Source organism: Salmo salar, chromosome 13 (assembly GCF_965601325.2).
Source record: "Salmo salar chromosome 13, fSalSal1, whole genome shotgun sequence".
NCBI lineage: Eukaryota > Metazoa > Chordata > Actinopteri > Salmoniformes > Salmonidae > Salmo > Salmo salar.
The window spans coordinates 10350823-10366932 of NC_138303.1; the positions used below are offsets into that span (position 1 = coordinate 10350823).

Consider the following 16110-nt stretch of genomic DNA (forward strand, 5'->3'; position numbering starts at 1 on the left):
TGAAAAAAGGCACAGGAAGGTGTGGCAGTGTATTTCAGTAGTGATAAAACACTGTTATCTAGCTGTGTGGTTGTAATATGACGCCCTTTCCTTTCCCCCTCACTGCCGTTTCTAAATGGAGTGACATCTCGCCAGCTGACCGGACGGGTTAAAAATAGACAAGCTACCAGGCTGCAAGCCGTGGCCAGGCACCATCATGTCATTTATTTATTTTATTTTACCTTTATTTAAATAGGAAAGTCATTAATAGCTTGAAAATGAAAAGGCAAAAGACAAAAAAAAAAGTATAACACTTTATGAGACCAATTTGCATTTCTGATAATACGATAAAGGGGAAATAATGTAGGGCCTACAATGGCATCAGACAAATAATGCAAAAGTAGCGGATATTTTATACGATTTGAGACAATTATAGTAATTACAACAACAAAAAACGAATTTCGCAAAAGAATAGAAAATAGAACGTCTTCATCTTACCTTTATCTGACCTAACTGTGTGCAAGGGTAGTGCTCTCGCTCTCTCGCTCTCTCTCGGTCTGTCGGTCGGTCAGTAGACAGAGAAGGCGCTCGTCACAGTCCGCGATGCTGATAAATGGGCCGAATCAGGAAGAGAGTCGCCGCGGATTCTTCCTCACCCTTTGATTGGCTTGGATGGGAATCACGTGGCAGGAGGGTGAGAGGCGGACTGCACGTTCACAAGCCATATCAAGACTGACAATTAGATTAGAGAAAGGATGCGGAGTTTTCTATACCCCAACATCACCCCTCAAACGTAAAGGATAACATACCTAAAAAAAAAAAAAAACACAGATGCAGAAGAAATGTATAGGCTACAAGTTGTTGAATTGATCCAACACGAGTAGGGCAAGGAAAGGGCGATGTAACGATGCATAGTTGAATACGTGCAGAGATCCTATCAGATGCTGATCTCTGCAACGATCCAGGGTCCGTTAGATAAGACACAGCTTTTGTTGTTGTTGTCCCAACGTCAATTTGCAGCCTATGTTTCAGTGTCCTAGGCCTGGGTCCAAATGAAGGCGAGACACATCCAATCACTCACTGTGTGGGTTAGAGAGCCTATGCTGCTTGATAGGCTGTTATTTATTTTCTTCCTCCCAGAAGTATGTTAACGCAGTGATTTATTTATTAAGTAACAGTCTATACATCTAGTACCGCTTTCATTACAGGTCTAGGTCTACCATATAAAGCTATTGATTCTAAAGGAGTGGACTCCAATCCCATTAACTTGTCATAAGGATGCAATATTCTACTGTGGAAAATCTTCCTAATCCAAATGATTATGTTTATGACGTTCACGTATGACATTTTTGAAGAGGATTTCATGGCTGAATCATCATGCGTACTCACTATATCAAACCATCTCTGGCTACATTTCTCTCTGATTCCTGGAGGCCAATAGCAGCATAGTGTGTTTTCTCTTCTATGGTTCTCTTCCTGACTGGAGCTGTGATCATGCCCAGCCTACTGTCATGCAGCTGAGCTGTGATCATGCCCAGCCTACTGTCATGCAGCTGAGCTGTGATCATGCCCAGCCTACTGTCATGCAGCTGAGCTGTGATCATGCCCAGCCTACTGTCATGCAGCTGAGCTGTGATCATGCCCAGCCTACTTTCATGCAGCTGAGCTGTGATCATGCCCAGCCTACTGTCATGCAGCTGAGCTGTGATCATGCCCAGCCTACTGTCATGCAGCTGTGATGCTGATCATGCCCAGCCTACTGCAATGCAGCTGAGCTGTGATCATGCCCAGCCTAATGTCATGCAGCTGAGCTGTGATCATGCCCAGCCTACTGTCATGCAGCTGAGCTGTGATCATGCCCAGCCTACTGTCATGCAGCTGAGTTGTGATCATGTCCAGCCTACTGTCATGCAGATGTGATCATGCCCAGACTACTGTCATGCAGCTGAGCTGTGATCATGCCCAGCCTACTGTCATGCAGCTGTGATGCTGATCATGCCCAGCCTACTGTCATGCAGCTGAGCTGTGATCATGCCCAGCCTACTGTCATGCAGCTGAGCTGTGATCATGCCCAGCCTACTGTCATGCAGCTGAGCTGTGATCATGCCCAGCCTACTGTCATGCAGCTGTGATCATGCACAGCCTACTGTCATGCAGCTGTGATCATGCCCAGCCTACTGTCATGCAGCTGTGATGCTGATCATGCCCAGCCTACTGCCATGCAGCTGAGCTGTGATCATGCCCAGCCTACTGTCATGCAGCTGTGATCATGCCCAGCCTACTGCCATGCAGCTGAGCAGACCATAGAGAGACAGAAGGGGCCAGACCATGCTGAATAAAGGACCTACACACAGTGACAGTTCAGAGGCTGGACCTCCATTTTTTGAAGGGGAATTTCCTGTCTGAATCATGTATTGATTGCTGATGTGTGAAAGGCAGTAGAGGTATAGTGGTTCTCTTCCTCACTGAGGCTGAGCTGAGCTGTCTGTGATGTTGATCATGGATAGTCTACTGTCATGCAGCTGTGATGCAGCCTACTTCAGGCTCTATCTAAATGTATCTTTCTGTGATTCTTTGCATCCTCTCTCCTCGCCTCCTCTCTCCTCGCCACCTCTCTCCTCGCCGCCTCTCTCTTCGCCTCCTCTCTCCGCACCTCCTCTCTCCTCGCCTCCTCTCTCCTCGCATCCTCTCTCCTCCTCAACTGTATTTGAGGAGAGAAGGTCCAAGGTCCCTCTCCTCGCACCTTCTTTTCCAATGGGTTTCGAGAAGGAGGCAAGAAGTGAGGGTGCAAGAAATCGAGAGAGTGCTGTGTCGCAGCCTACTACTGTCATGCAGCTAGGCAGAACAGAGCTAGATGGCCATGCTACAGTATCACGACCATCCATCCTCCATGACTGTTTGCTGCAGTGACCTTGAGACCAACAGAAGCACAACTGCACCATCTGCTGTCAGCTCCCTGCTAGTGAAAATAGCAACGAGATATAAAGCTTTGGTGATGGGGAAGTGTTGTGTTGAACATAGATGCAGGATCTCAAGTAAAATTGCTCCACACTGTGGAAAGTTAGTAAAGAATGGCGTTCGTGCAAGAGCCGATGGGGTTATTGGGGGGGTGTACATGAAGGAAGTAATGGGATTCTTGAGGAGAGGCATTCAGGATGCAGGAATGTATCGAATTGTGGGCTGCAGTTGATTTACCATTGAGATAGTAGGCACCGTTGGTCCTGTCTTAGAGGCAAAAGACACATTTAAGATTCGTTCAGAAATATTTTTTAATAAAGTTTGTTTTCTATTCTACACTGCTCAAAAAAATAAAGGGAACACTTAAACAACACAATGTAACTCCAAGTCAATCACACTTCTGTGAAATCAAACTGTCCACTTAGGAAGCAACACTGATTGACAATACATTTCACATGCTGTTGTGCAAATGGAATAGACAACAGGTGGAAATTATAGGCAATTAACAAGACACCCCAATAAAGGAGTGGTTCGGCAGGTGGTGACCACAGACCACTTCTCAGTTCTTATGCTTCCTGGCTGATGTTTTGGTCACTTTTGAATGCTGGCGGTGCTTTCACTCTAGTGGTAGCATGAGGTTTGCTGTGTCTGTCAGCATAGTGTCCAGAGCATGGAGGCGTACCAGGAGACAGGCCAGTACATCAGGAGACATGGAGGAGGCCGTAGGAGGGCAACAACCCAGCAGCAGGACCGCTACCTCCGCCTTTGTGCAAGGAGGAGCAGGAGGAGCACTGCCAGAGCCCTGCAAAATGACCTGCAGCAGGCCACAAATGTGCATGTGTCTGCTCAAACGGTCAGAATCAGACTCCATGAGGGTAGTATGAGGGCCCGACGTCCACAGGTGGGGGTTGTGCTTACAGCCCAACACCGTGCAGGACATTTGTCATTTGCCAGAGAACACCAAGATTGGCAAATTCGCCACTGGCGCCCTGTGCTCTTCACAGATGAAGCAGGTTCACACTGAGCACATGTGACAGACGTGATAGAGTCTGGAGACGCCGTGGAGAATGTTCTGCTGCCTGCAACATCCTCCAGCATGACCGGTTTGGCAGTGGGTCAGTCATGGTGTGGGGTGGCATTTCTTTGGGGGGCCGCACAGCCCTCCATGTGCTCGCCAGAGGTAGCCTGACTGCCATTAGGTACCGAGATGAGATCCTCAGACCCCTTGTGAGACCATTTGCTGGTGCGGTTGGCCCTGGGTTCCTCCTAATGCAAGACAATGCTAGACCTCATGTGGCTGGAGTGTGTCAGCAGTTCCTGCAAGAGGAAGGCATTGATGCTATGGACTGGCCCGCCCGTTCCCCAGACCTGAATCCAATTGAGCACATCTGGGACATCATGTCTCGCTCCATCCACCAACGCCACGTTGCACCACAGACTGTCCAGGAGTTGGTGGATGCTTTAGTCCAGGTCTGGGAGGAGATCCCTCAGGAGACCATCCGCCACCTCATCAGGAGCATGCCCAGGCGTTGTAGGGAGGTCATACAGGCACGTGGAGGCCACACACACTACTGAGCCTAATTTTGACTTGTTTTAAAGACATTACATCAAAGTTGGATCAGCCTGTAGTGTGGTTTTCCACTTTAATTTTGAGTGTGACTCCAAATCCAGACCTCCATGGGTTGATAAATTGGATTTCCATTGATTATTTTTGTGTGATTTTGTTGTCAGCACATTCAACTATGTAAAGAAAAAAGTATTTAATAAGATTATTTCATTCATTCAGATCTAGGATGTGTTATTTTAGTGTTCCCTTTATTTTTTTGAGCAGTATATTATCCCCTGGGTTCTGGATGACTACAGTCAGGTCGGCCAAGCCTGGTTAGGAACTGTCCGTGGTCCTAACAACAACTCCAGGTAATAGGTAACACGTTGCATAATATAATGAGTAGACCTAATAATGAAAGAAAAGCATCGGCAATTTGGAGTTTTGTAAAGTTAGTGTGGGTGAGGTGGGAAAATGATTGCTGTCCATCAATAATGAGAAACCACCTGGTAATGACGACCTAGATGGAAATCTACTGAGGATGATAGCTGACTCTATAGCCACTCCTATCTGTCATATCTTTAATCTGAGTCTGGATTTAAAAAAAAATTGTCCTCATGCCTAAAGGGAAGCCAAAGTCATTCAATTACCCGATAATGGTAAAGCACCCTTTATTTGTTCTAACAGCAATCAGCTTGCTGCCGAATCTTAGCAAACTTTAGGAAAAAATTGTGTTTGACCAAATACAAATTAACAACAAACTTGCAACATGTTTATAGAGAAGGGCACTCAACATATACTGCACTTACACAAATGAGTGGTTGAAAGAAAATGCATAATAAGAAGATTGTGGGAGCTGTATTGTAAGATTTCAGTGCAGCCATTGACCTTTCCTTCATGTTTGTGACTGTGGTTCAACAGGTGTTCATTGTGGAGGCCACAGGCAGGAGGCTCCTCCTCATCGGGTTAGGAATCTGCTGTGTGTCCTGTGCTCTCCTCACTGGCCCTCACCTTCAATAGTAGGGAACTAAGTCTACTGTATATAGTAGGGCACTAGGTCTACTGTATATAGTAGGGCACTAGGTCTACTGTATATAGTGAATAGTAGGGCACTAGGTCTACTGTATATAGTAGGGCACTAGGTCTACTGTATATAGTGAATAGTAGGGCACTAGGTCTACTGTATATAGTAGGGCACTAGGTCTACTGTATATAGTAGGGCACTAGGTCTACTGTATATAGTGAATAGTAGGGCACTAGGTCTACTGTATATAGTAAATAGTAGGGCACTAGGTCTACTGTATATAGTAGGGCACTAGGTCTACTGTATATAGTGAATAGTAGTGCACTAGGTCTACTGTATATAGTAGGGTACTAGGTCTACTGTATATAGTAGGGCACTAGGTCTACTGTATATAGTAGGGCACTAGGTCTACTGTATATAGTGAATAGTAGGGCACTAGGTCTACTGTATATAGTAGGGCACTAGGTCTACTGTATATAGTAAATAGTAGGGCACCAGGTCTACTGTATATAGTAGGGCACTAGGTCTACTGTATATAGTAGTGCACTAGGTCTACTGTATATAGTGAATAGTAGGGCACTAGGTCTACTGTATAGAGTGAATAGTAGGGCACTAGGTCTACTGTATATAGTAGGGCACTAGGTCTACTGTATATAGTGAATAGTAGGGCACTAGGTCTACTGTATATAGTAGGGCACTAGGTCTACTGTATATAGTGAATAGTAGTGCACTAGGTCTACTGTATATAGTGAATAGTAGGGCACTAGGTCTACTGTATATAGTAGGGCACTAGGTCTACTGTATATAGTAGTGCACTAGGTCTACTGTATATAGTGAATAGTAGGGCACTAGGTTTACTGTATATAGTGAATAGTAGGGCAGTAGGTCTACTGTATATAGTAGAGCAGTAGGTCTACTTTATATAGTGAATAGTAGGGCACTAGGTCTACTGTTTATAGAAGGGCACTAGGTCTACTGTATATAGTGAATAGTAGGGCACTAGGTCTACTGTATATAGTGAATAGTAGGGCACTAGGTCTACTGTTTATAGAAGGGCACTAGGTCTACTGTATATAGTAAATAGTAGGGCACTAGGTCTACTGTATATAGTGAATAGTAGGGCACTAGGTCTACTGTATATAGTGAATAGTAGGGCAGTAGGTCTACTGTATATAGTGAATAGTAGGGCACTAGGTCTACTGTATATAGTGAATAGTAGGGCAGTAGGTCTACTGTATATAGTAGGGCACTAGGTCTACTGTATATAGTAGTGCACTAGGTCTACTGTATATAGTGAATAGTAGGGCACTAGGTCTACTGTATATAGTGAATAGTAGGGCAGTAGGTCTACTGTATATAGTAGAGCAGTAGGTCTACTTTATATAGTGAATAGGAGGGCAGTAGGTCTACTGTTTATAGAAGGGCACTAGGTCTACTGTATATAGTAGGGCACTAGGTCTACTGTATATAGTGAATAGTAGGGCACTAGGTCTACTGTATATAGTAGGGCAGTAGGTCTACTGTATATAGTGAATAGGAGGGCAGTAGGTCTACTGTTTATAGAAGGGCACTAGGTCTACTGTATATAGTAGGGCACTAGGTCTACTGTATATAGTGAATAGTAGGGCACTAGGTCTACTGTATATAGTAGGGCAGTAGGTCTACTGTATATAGTGAATAGTAGGGCACTAGGTCTACTGTTTATAGAAGGGCACTAGGTCTACTGTATATAGTGAATAGTAGGGCACTAGGTCTACTGTATATAGTAGGGCACTAGGTATACTGTATATAGTGAATAGTAGGGCACTAGGTCTACTGTATATAGTGAATAGTAGGGCACTAGGTCTACTGTATATAGTAAATAGTAGGGCACTAGGTCTACTGTATATAGTGAATAGTAGGGCACTAGGTCTACTGTATATAGTAGGGCAGTAGGTCTACTGTATATAGTAAATAGTAGGGCACTAGGTCTACTGTATATAGTAGGGCACTAGGTCTACTGTATATAGTGAATAGTAGGGCAGTAGGTCTACTGTATATAGTAGAGCAGTAGGTCTACTTTATATAGTGAATAGTAGGGCACTAGGTCTACTGTTTATAGAAGGGCACTAGGTCTACTGTATATAGTAGTGCACTAGGTCTACTGTATATAGTGAATAGTAGGGCACTAGGTCTACTGTATATAGTGAATAGTAGGGCAGTAGGTCTACTGTATATAGTAGAGCAGTAGGTCTACTTTATATAGTGAATAGGAGGGCAGTAGGTCTACTGTTTATAGAAGGGCACTAGGTCTACTGTATATAGTAGGGCACTAGGTCTACTGTATATAGTGAATAGTAGGGCACTAGGTCTACTGTATATAGTAGGGCAGTAGGTCTACTGTATATAGTGAATAGTAGGGCACTAGGTCTACTGTTTATAGAAGGGCACTAGGTCTACTGTATATAGTAGGGCACTAGGTATACTGTATATAGTGAATAGTAGGGCACTAGGTCTACTGTATATAGTGAATAGTAGGGCACTAGGTCTACTGTATATAGTAAATAGTAGGGCACTAGGTCTACTGTATATAGTGAATAGTAGGGCACTAGGTCTACTGTATATAGTAGGGCAGTAGGTCTACTGTATATAGTAAATAGTAGGGCACTAGGTCTACTGTATATAGTAGGGCACTAGGTCTACTGTATATAGTGAATAGTAGGGCAGTAGGTCTACTGTATATAGTAGAGCAGTAGGTCTACTTTATATAGTGAATAGTAGGGCACTAAGTCTACTGTTTATAGAAGGGCACTAGGTCTACTGTATATAGTGAATAGTAGGGCACTAGGTCTACTGTTTATAGTGAATAGTAGGGCACTAGGTCTACTGTATATAGTAGGGCAGTAGGTCTACTGTATATAGTGAATAGTAGGGCACTAGGTCTACTGTTTATAGAAGGGCACTAGGTCTACTGTATATAGTAGGGCACTAGGTATACTGTATATAGTGAATAGTAGGGCACTAGGTCTACTGTATATAGTGAATAGTAGGGCACTAGGTCTACTGTATATAGTAAATAGTAGGGCACTAGGTCTACTGTATATAGTGAATAGTAGGGCACTAGGTCTACTGTATATAGTAGGGCAGTAGGTCTACTGTATATAGTAAATAGTAGGGCACTAGGTCTACTGTATATAGTAGGGCACTAGGTCTACTGTATATAGTAGGGCACTAGGTCTACTGTATATAGTGAATAGTAGGGCACTAGGTCTACTGTATATAGTAGGGCACTAGGTCTACTGTATATAGTGAATAGTAGGGCACTAGGTCTACTGTATATAGTAGGGCACTAGGTCTACTGTATATAGTGAATAGTAGGGCACTAGGTCTACTGTATATAGTAAATAGGGTATACTACAACAGCTGCAACTCCTGAGAGAGAGAGAGAGAGAGAGAGAATTTGTAATATATTTCAGTTTATTTTCTTTTTGATCCTACTTACTTCTGTTTGTTTCACTTGTTTTGGTAATGTAAACATATCTTTCCCATGCCAATGAAGCCCCTTTGAATGCAATTGTATTGAGAGAGAGAGCATCGTAAATACAGCTGGTTTATGATAACAACCCCAGTTGTTGTGTTGACATACAGGACAGTATGGAGTGGTCAAGTCGTAAACACAGCTGGTTTATGATAGCAACTCCAGTAGTTTTTTTCTTCTTCCATTTTTTTATTTATTGAACGAGGTAAGTCAGCTAAGAACAAATTCTTATTTACAATGACGGCCTACACCAGCTAAACCCGGACGACGCTGGACCAATTGTGCGCCGCCCTACGGGACTCCCAATCACGGCCGGTTGTGATACAGCCTGGATTCGAACCAGGCTGTGCCTTAGACTGCTGCGTCACTCGGGAGCTGTGTTGACGTACAGGACAGTATGGAGTGGAAGCTCTACGTCAGCGTCGCCTGTGCCATTGTCCATGGAAAAGGACAGGCCATCGGATCCAGTAAGTCAACCTCATCTGTGGTCAGACACTGCAATGGTTTGATAAAGGGTAGAGCTTCAGCTTTCAAGGTGCGGGACTCTAACCCGAAAGCTTATAAGAAATCCTGCTATGCCCTGCGACGAACCATCAAACAGGCAAAGCGTCAATACAGGGCTAGGATTAAATCGTACTACACCGGCTCCAACGCTCGTTGGATGTGGCAGGGCTAGCAAACTATTACAGACTACAAAGGGAAGCACAGCCGCGAGCTGCCCAGTGACACGAGTCTACCAGACGAGCTAAATCACTTCTATGCTCGCTTCAAGGCAAGCAACACTGAGACATGCATGAGAGCATCAGCTGTTCCGGACGACTGTGTGATCACGCTCTCCGTAGCTGATGTGAGTAAGACCATTTAAACAGGTCAACAAGGCTGCGGGGCCAGACGGATTAAAAGGACGTGTGCTCCGGGCATGTGCCGACCAACTGGCAGGTGTCTTCACTGACATTTTCAACATGTCATGATTGAGTCTGTAATACCAACATGCTTCAAGCAGACCACCATAGTCCCTGTGCCCAAGAACACAAAGGCAACCTGCCTAAATGACTACGGACCCGTAGCACTCACGTCTGTAGCTATGAAGTGCTTTGAAAGGCTGGTAATGGCTCACATCAACCCCATTATCCCAGAAACCCTAGACCCACTCCAATTTGCATACCGCCCAAACAGATCCACAGATGATGCAATCTTTATTGCACTCCACACTGCCCTTTCCCACTTGGACAAAAGGAACACCTATGTGAGAATGCTATTCATTGACTACACCATAGTACCCTCAAAGCTTACCACTAAGCTAAGGATCCTGGGACTAAACACCTCCCTCTGCAACTGGATCCTGGACTTCCTGATGGGCCGCCCCCATGTGGTGAGGGTACATTTACATTTACATTTATGTAATTTAGCAGACGCTCTTATCCAGAGCGACTTACAAATTGGTGCATTCACCTTATGATATCCAGTGGAACAACCACTTTACAATAGTACATCTATATCTTTTTTTGGGGGGGGGGTTAGAGGGATTACTATATCCTATCCCAGCTTTTCATTAAAGAGGTGAGGTTTCAGGTGTCGTGACGTTGTATTAGTTAATGTGACGACTGTTGCTCATCGAATGATTAACGGTTTATAATTGCGTGATTAAATGAATTAAGCAATGAATCAAGCAATTATTAACTCATCAACCTGGGGCACCATGGGAACAGTATTTTGATTGAGTTTCTATTTCCCAAATTAACTCAAAGGATATCAGAATATCGATTTTACAACAGTCGCTAAATTAATCAATTTCCTCTACAGTCTCATTCTGAACGTCGCATAATCCGGGAATCTGCACGGACCCGGGCTTCACCAATGAGTTTACCACACCAATCTTAGTTGATTATTTATTTACTAGCAAGCTAAAATGATGATAAAAATACACATACACAAAACACAGTCTAGCTATTGATTAGGACTTAGTATAACGGGCCAACACACTATGGCGCGTGTTACCCAAAATGGGGATTTAAGAGAGAGAGAAACCAAGAAAGTACACGAGAGAAATATACATTTGGGTTCATTTGTCAGCCATGCTTATTTAAACCTAGCCTTGCCCCGAACTGCCGCTCTTATGGGTCAGAATATAATGATGTAATTACGTGTTGGAGGTCTCAGGTGGGAAGCTCTGCGTGTGTCGTTTAGGCTTCTCAATGACGCACTTCTCCGGCGCAACTCTCTGGTTGTCCTCACGATGTCAGTGTCCTTCTTGGCTAAGTGGTCTGATCCCTCGCCCTTGATCTGAAAGGGGTCTTCTGAGGACAGACAGCTCTGTAGCTCAGAGCTCACAGCTTCGGACTCGAACGGTGTATATATCACGATTCAATGGAGAGTGGAGGCTGGGTGGTTCGGCTTGAATTCACCTGCTTAGACACAGCTACTCGTCCGTAGCTCGTGTAGAAAAAGATTTCTTTGTCTTCAACCTTGTGTTTCGTTTTGGGGTTTGTTGACTTTGTTAGACCTTCGCTGCAGCTTGGGGTCAATTAGTCTCCTATGTTAATTCTTCACTCTCCTGTCTTATACCCTTGGGTCAGAAGTGGGCACAACCGCCTTTAGGGCAATTCTCTGGGCGGACCAAGTTAAGGGGCAAGGCCTAGATTTGACTAAAATCCTATTTTAGACACTACCTTCACATCTCATCTTTACCAAAACATTCTCTTTGATTTGGATATTTTCCACACAACGTACAATGTATAAACATCAGGCATATACTGGGAAAACTCTTAAAGGTACAATGTTTTCATAATAACGTCATCTCTTAACCTTTAATAACAATTCAAAAGTTACATACATTTTCATATTCCACCTCTCGTCATGACCACCGTTGTGGCTGACGGAAACCATTGTTCCAAAGTCCCTTTATTGCATGTTTAATGTTCTGAGGCCAATTGTGAGGACAAAGGAATTTCTCTGTGGCCTAAGGTTTATTATGGCGTGAGGGGTCATAAAACCCCCACATCTTCAGACCCCTAGATCTCTCCTCCTCTGTTGGGGTTTTGGGAGATAATCTGTAGGGTGGTGGTCTCCTGTACCCTGACCTGATCAGGACAGTCATGACACAGGTGTCTACGGAAGGTGGTGATTGACTCCGCTGTCCTGGCGTCATGAGGGAGCTTGTTCCACCATTGGGGTGCCAGAGCAGCGAACAGTTTTGACTGGGCTGAGCGGGAACTGTGCTTCCGCAGAGGTAGGGGGGCCAGCAGGCCAGAGGTGGATGAACGCAGTGCCCTTGTTTGGGTGTAGGGCCTGATCAGAGCCTGAAGGTACGGAGGTGGCGTTCCCCTCACAGCTCCGTAGGCAAGCACCATGGTCTTGTAGCAGATGCGAGCTTCAACTGGAAGCCAGTGGAGTGTGCGGAGGAGCGGGGTGACGTGAGAGAACTTGGGAAGGTTGAACACCAGACGGGCTGCGGCGTTCTGGCTGAGTTGTAGGGGTTTAATGGCACTTGCAGGGAGCCCCGCCAACAGGGAGTTGCAGTAATCCAGACAGGAGATGACAAGTGCCTGGATTAGGACCTGCGCCGCTTCCTGTGTAAGGCAGGGTCGTACTCTGCGAATGTTGTATAGCATGAACCTACAGGATCTGGGTCACCGCCTTGATGTTAGCGGAGAACAACAGGGTATTGTCCAGGGTCACGCCGAGGCTCTTAGCACTCTGGGAGGAGGACACAATGGAGTTGTCCACCGTGATGGCGAGATCATGGAAAGGGCAGTCCTTCCCCGGGAGGAAGAGCAGCTCCGTCTTGCCGAGGTTCAGCTTGAGGTGGTGATCCGTCATCCACACTGATATGTCTGCCAGACATGCAGAAATGCGATTCGCCACCTGGTTATCAGAAGGGGGAAAGGAGAAGATTAATTGTGTGTCGTCTGCGTAGCAATGATAGGAGAGACCATGTGAGGATATGACAGAGCCAAGTGACTTGGTGTATAGCGAGAATAGGAGAGGGCCTAGAACTGAGCCCTGGGGGACACCAGTGGTGAGAGCACGTGGTGCAGAGACGGATTTTCGCCACACCACTTGGTAGGAGCGACCTGTCAGGTAGGACGCAATCCAAGAGTGAGCCGCGCCGGAGATACCCAACTCGGAGAGGGTGGAGAGGAGGATCTGATGGTTCACAGTATCAAAGGCAGCAGATAGGTCTAGGAGGATGAGAGCAGAGGAGAGAGAGTTAGCTTTAGCAGTGCGGAGAGCCTCCATGACACAGAGAAGAGCTGTCTCAGTTGAATGACCAGCCTTGAAACCTGACTGATTTGGATCGAGAAGGTCATTCTGAGAGAGATAGCAGGAGAGCTGGCCAAGGACGGCACGTTCAAGAGTTTTGGAGAGAAAAGAAAGAAGGGATACTGGTCTGTAGTTGTTGACATCGGAGGGATCGAGTGTAGGTTTTTTGAGAAGGGGTGCAACTCTCGCTCTCTTGAAGACAGAAGGGACGTAGCCAGCGGTCAAGGATGAGTTGATGAGCGAGGTGAGGTAAGGGAGAAGGTCTCCGGAAATGGTCTGGAGAAGAGAGGAGGGGATAGGGTCAAGCGGGCAGGTTGTTGGGCGGCTGGCCGTCACAAGACGCAAGATTTCATCTGGAGAGAGAGGGGAGAAAGCAACACATCTGCCACGCTGATCCTCAACACTGGAGGCCCCCAGGGGTACGTGCTCAGTTCCCTCCTGTACTCCCTGTTCACCCACGACTGTATGGCCAGGCACGAGTCCAACACCATCATTAAGTTTGCAGACGACACAACAGTGGTTTTCGTGGAAATTCAGTGTTGAGAGACTTGGACATTTCTACAAACAATCATCTTTATTTAATATCGATTAATTATTGCAACAATGAAACCGTCAGCCCAACAGTCTTGACTGCTGGACTGAGAGTCTACCCTTTATAGACAATGCCCAGTTTATATACCTAATACCCAGAATGCTTTGGTTCCACCCCTCCCATATAGATTGAGGGGCACCGTAAGCCTCTTTGGGCTCATCCTGTCTTTATCTGCCCCTGGTGTTATCATAACCGCCAACCCTGGCCTAATTTCCCAGATGCCAGGATGTCTAAGGTCCATTGAGGCCTTTGTTCTACTCCTCTCTATCCCAGTTACAACCTGTTAAAATAATTGTATATCTTAATGATAATAATCAATAATCAATAATCAATAAGCCTTGACTAATTCCCAAGGTTTGTAAGACAATGGGTTAAATAATTAGGCAAAGACTCAGCTTTCTGCAAAAGGTTCATTCAGCTTTATTCATGAGAACGTTCTGAGGTCAAGATAACAAAACAGTCATTATATAGTTTCTTCCTTACTTACGCACATGCATTTACACACAAACTGTTGGTGAACTGCATCTCCCCTTTGACTTCCCACACTGTTTATCACTATCCTGCTCTGCCTGTTCCTTTCCCTCAAGGTTAGGAACTCCTTGAAGTTTCTACTCCCTTTACCATCTGTTCCCTGCTCTCTTGGGCACACTAAATACACACACACATTTCTCTCCCTCTCCAGCCTCTACTAGACTTTCTGGGACTAATCGGACTAATCGATCATTACATTGATTATTCATTAACCATGCTACATGACTTATAATTCATAACGGTTTATTGATTCATTTACCTATATTAGATAATTCTCTTATCACAACCACCCCACATCCTGTCACTGGAATGCCAGCTGTAAGGTTTTATCACCAAGTCAATCAATTGTCAGCTCAAGCTATCTCTAGTAAAAACTATACGCCCAGATTAGCTGCAGGGTGCCAGAGTGGAGACCATAAAACACAGCATTAGCAGGACAGAAATATCTTACTGTTTGTTTAGTAAATAATTGTTACATATCCAACAAATAAGGTGAATACATTATTTTTCTATCACAAGGTGCACACAGGTCGAGAGACAAATTTGATGTGACAGACAGACACATATCACCTTGCACACACTTGCCTGCGTCTAGTTGATATTGGGTGTAATCATTAGTCCAACAGTTACAAATTACAGTTTCTATTGGACAAATTCAAGTATGTTTACTTCCTCCGTTTTTGTTCTGTTTGCTTCTGTTTAAGAAATGTTTTTCAACAGAATCGGCAGAATGAATACACAACCTGACAACGTGTCAACACAGTTCAGTTTCAAAGCAGCCACGTTGTATTCCTTCTCGCATCTACAGTACGTTACACGCTATCCTCCTTTCACCTCTTCCCTTCGCTTGTGGACTTCAATGCACAACACAACACACTGCATGTGACCAGGCGAAAAAACCTTTCCAAGCCAAACTGCTACACACAAGCCAAACCCTACATCTTTTCAGAATAGTGTGTTTTAATCAATTATTTGGTGACGTGATTATATTTAGTATAGTTTTATCTAAAAAGGACAACTTTTTTTTAAATGTTTAAAAATGTAAAAGTTTTTATGAAATTCACTGAGGTGGATGGTCCTCCACTTCCTCCTCTGAGGAGCCTCCATTAGTCCAGGAAGTTGTGTGACCTGGTTGTCTTCCTCCCTCTGTCTGTGGTATATATATATATATATATATATATATATATATATATATATATATATATATATATATATATCTGCCCTCCAGAGAGGCCTGGGCCCAAGCAGTTTCATCATCTTCTGCTTCATCTGCTTGGCGACACTGTTCTACATCTGGCTGGTCGTCACGGAGACCAAGAACAAGACCTTCCTGGAGATCAGTCGGATGTTCGCTCACAAGGAACCAGGTAGAGATACAAGTAGGAGACGCGCCAATCAAATCAGAGACAGGAGATGGCAGGGAAGGTCACGGCCTTCCAAGGAGGTGGATTATGGCCATTTAACAAGGGGTCTGTTGGAGAGAAGAAAGGAGAAGAAAATAACAGGCTCTTCTGTTTGAAAGATGACAGAGTGGCCTGGAATCAGTTGATGTAATCTATATTTATTAAATTGTGTTTTTTTTTTAAATCATTTTAATTTATTTCTGTGATATCTGCCTTGAGTGTCTGTTTTGTAGTTCACTGGCTTTGTAGTGTGTCTAACGATACATGTCTGTTAGATTTAATACAATAAACACAAGA

The 16110-nt window shown here is 44.6% G+C and overlaps 1 protein-coding gene across 2 annotated transcripts in view; it reads right to left on the bottom strand.

Moving 5' to 3' along the window:
• Positions 1-610, bottom strand: part of LOC106566383 (alpha-enolase) — a 29338-nt gene extending 28728 nt beyond the window's left edge. For both annotated transcript variants that reach the window (XM_014134351.3, XM_014134352.3), the window contains exon 1: positions 478-610. The gene's annotated coding sequence lies outside the window, so the exon portion shown is untranslated. The remainder of the gene's footprint in view (positions 1-477) is intronic.
• Positions 611-16110: the final 15500 nt, after the last annotated feature.